Source organism: Mustelus asterias, chromosome 26 (assembly GCF_964213995.1).
Source record: "Mustelus asterias chromosome 26, sMusAst1.hap1.1, whole genome shotgun sequence".
Taxonomy (NCBI): Eukaryota; Metazoa; Chordata; class Chondrichthyes; order Carcharhiniformes; family Triakidae; genus Mustelus; species Mustelus asterias.
The window spans coordinates 29,878,528-29,882,311 of NC_135826.1; the positions used below are offsets into that span (position 1 = coordinate 29,878,528).

The 3,784-nt window shown below is 38.6% G+C and overlaps 1 non-coding gene across 1 annotated transcript; it reads right to left on the reverse strand.

Moving 5' to 3' along the window:
* Positions 1–3,340: 3,340 nt before the first annotated feature.
* LOC144479789 (U2 spliceosomal RNA) lies at positions 3,341–3,539 on the reverse strand. Its single transcript, XR_013495567.1, has one exon. It is a non-coding gene; the product is annotated as a U2 spliceosomal RNA (small nuclear RNA).
* Positions 3,540–3,784: the final 245 nt, after the last annotated feature.

Below are 3,784 nucleotides of genomic sequence, written 5' to 3' on the forward strand. Positions count from 1 at the left end.
TAAAATTAAAATAATTTGTGTCAATTCTGGCAAGTGGCTGTTATGTGTAATTGTTATTGACTTTTTTCTTCTAATTATCAGGTTACACAGATTGAAGATGGAGCAATGACTGTCCTTGAGGTTGCCTGTTTCAAGCCAAAATCATTTCAAATCTATCCCAATTTATGATTTATAAAGCTTCAGAAAAAACCGTGGTTATTAATGGACGTAAATCACACATCTTCTCTTCAACATTTGAAAGTCTGCCATATGAGAATTTTCTCTTTATTGTTTATTTCAAGTAGTTCCAATATCTCACCACAGTTAGGTTGTAAAATGTTCCAGTGAGTAGCAGATTCCAAGCTTCCATGCATGTTTCGAGCTTTTATTGAGCCGCTTTTTAACTCTTTTGCTACTGGATGGTGTCTGGAGGTTTCAAAATATTTGCGTATCTGCCTCTTATTTGACTGCGGAAAAAGATTTAAATCTTGTACATTTTTAAGGCAGGATATTTAAACAGTCAGAAAATGAAAGCAACTGTCCGGAAACATGTGACAAGTAAAAATAAACTAAAACCTATTGTTTTGCGACTGGTTGCGGAGAGTTACTGCAGTGCTCAGGGATTTTAAAATGCAGCCTGACCTTCCAATGGGAAATTCTGTGGGATTAGCAAGATGGAAGAATGCAGTGATCATGGTTACATAATGAATGACACTGGGATTGACAAGCACCTGAGGTAGCAAGCACGGTTCCTGTACCAATGGATCAACAAATTCACAATGTTATTAGTTGCAGAAAAGCAAGCAGGCAATCGAGTGAGCACATGGTATCCAGGAAACGTGTGCTGTCAGATGAACGTGAGTTTGCATTGTTGAAGCAATAGGGAACATTTACAAAATAGTACATTGCTTTTCATGACCCACTAATCAATCTCTTTAAAAGCAAGATTGAGCAGGCCATGTAACAAAAATCCTGCAACCGTAACTTAACTCTTGCCTCAAATTTGTATTTCAGGTTGGACCATCGCCTTCCCACATGACATTAATGTACGTTTCTAATTATGTCACTTTTTGGTGAAGTATTAACAGATCAAAATCACATACAATTCTGTGAATAAAATGGAGAAATTCTGTAAGATTTGTGTTGAAAAAGAAACAAAAAATGTGATTAATAGAGTGAACATTCAATGAATTACTTAAGCCAGAATGTGGGGAGCTTCTGAATGAATGTTATCAAAAATGACAGTGGAAAAGATAACATTTTTATTGGCGTATGAATTTTTAAAAGCACCTATTTCAAATAGTGTTCTTTCCTCTCTTTTTTATCTCCCCCTCATAGCTGAAACCATAACAGCAAGACAGACTGATCAATATCTGACCAACATTTGCAGCAACAGTACATGTAAAGAACACGTTCTTAAATCAATGCTGTGGTTATTCAAGAAACAAAATCTACACCACCATCATTGCATACATTTCCTGTCGCAAGAAATCGCATGTATATACACAACACCGCAAAATATAATTGGACAGAAAGAAATCAGGGTATTTTTATAAATACAATATCCTGCCCTTCTCCCCTCAAATATGATGAGCAGCTTCATCATGTCTATGAAACCTATGATATTGATTACTCTTCACAGCTCTACTCCTCCGTTTCAGAAATCATACCCACCAGCAAATGCACAATAAACACCGTATGCTATAAAAAGTTAATCAGGGCCGTTGTTCGCAAGCTGGCTCCTTACTCAAAAAATAGAATATTTTCAACTACAATTTGTTGCATTCCTATCAGAATCCCTGACATTGTAAATGAATGATTTTGACGGTAAGATCCCGTTTTATAGTCTAATGTTAAATGAGATGACTCAATCAGGATTATTACCTAGAGTTTTATTGGAGATCAAAAGTTTAAAACTATTTCACATCCTGGACACTCGGGTTAAGGGCAAGATTGCTAAAATCAGGTCCCTTTTCAATGTCAACTACTTAATGGCATGATCTAGTCTTTTAAAAAAAAAACTGCGCACCTCTATAGATTACAAACCTGTTTGGATTGGATTTCCTTTGTTAAAACGGAGTGTAGATTTTGGACTCGTGACTTAAAATGCCAGTACAGACACCAAAGCAGCATTTCAGTAGCATATATCTATATATTTCAGCTGTATATTGACTAATCTTTTTAATCTACACCAGTCTAGAACTCAGCAGAATTCCTATTATCTTCAATAAAAAAAACTTTCTTAACCAGCTGAAATACTACAAGATATGACGGATTATTGATCAGAATCATAGAATAGAATCACAAACTCCCCACGGTGCAGAAGGAGGCCCTTCGGTCCATCGAGTCTGCACCAACTCTCTGACAAGAACCTAGCATGAAATAACACCTCTACATTTATTCTTTAAATAATAGTTAAACTCAAGCCCTGAATAAAATTAATGCAGCATATATCTAAACCAATCATATAAATTCAACAGAGAATCCTGAGTGGATGTTTCTCTTTTCTCAACTACTAAATTATAGAATCCCAACAGTGCAGAAGGGGGCCATTTGGTCCATCGAGTCAGTACCGACTAACCGATAGCATCTTACCCATCTCCCCCTCGCCCCTATCCCCATAACCCCACGATTTACCCCGCTAAGTCCCCCCTAATCTTCATATCCCAAGACATTAAGGGGCAATTTAGCATGGCCAATCCTCCTAACCTGCAAACCTTTGGACTGTGGAGGAAATCGGAGCACCTGAGAGAAACCCACGCAGACACAGGGAGAACGTACAGACTCCCGCACAGAGTGACCCAAGGCCGGAATTGAAGCCGGGTCCCTGGCTCTGTGAGGCTGCAGTGCTAACCACTGTGCTACCCTAAGTATTTCACAGCTAGGACATGGAGGCCAGTTCGTAAAAGGCGTAAGGAGCAATTTGCTTAATTTGATACTAATGTGTGATGCTGCTGGGATTTGAGCTTATACCGTAGCACTATTAGTTGGAGCTCAGTGGAATACCAGTCAATCAAACTGATATAAAACCGTATGCTCGGAACACAAGTGGGCATAGAAGTAGCTGGGGCTATGTTCATGTCACCAACATATAAAGCAAACGTGATCACTAATACCAAGATGGAGAATGGATTTGGGAAGGCACATTCCTTCCTGGTGAGAAACTTCTTTGATGGAAGTCATCAAACATGCAAAAGAAAAGATTGAATTTTTTGAGCCACCCAGAATAACTGTATCAGGCCGTGTTTCTTTTTTGTTTTTATTCCAATTCAATCAAATCAAGTCCAATTCAGAGTCTCAACAAGTTGAGACATTCCCGATCCAAGCTGACAAGACAGGGCTCTCACCTCCTGTCTTGGGCTTGATCTACATGATCCAAGCTGATTGGAGTAGGCATAGCTCCTCCTCCTAGGCTTGATCTCATTTGCATCTTAGCCAAAAGGCCGAGATGCCGCTTTTAAAAATTGCTTCAAATGAAGCTAAAATGTAACCTAATGACTTCAACCAAGCACAGCATGTCGATACTACACTTGATCTTAGCCAAAAGGCCGAGATGCGATGATCAAAGATGTGTTGAAGGATGAAGGCAAGGAACCGTGACTATGTTAAAAAATATATATATAAAAGAATAAAGAATCCTTTTTAAATGCAGTTGCCAGTGATTGAGATAATCCAGATAGCTATCAGTAGCAAAGCTCAAAAGAGAACTGAACGGCTCACCGAGGGTGCACCGAGCAGGAAAGCTTCTAATATTGATGGACAAGGTGAGTTTCAAGGAGATACTGCCTGATTATGATTTAAATAC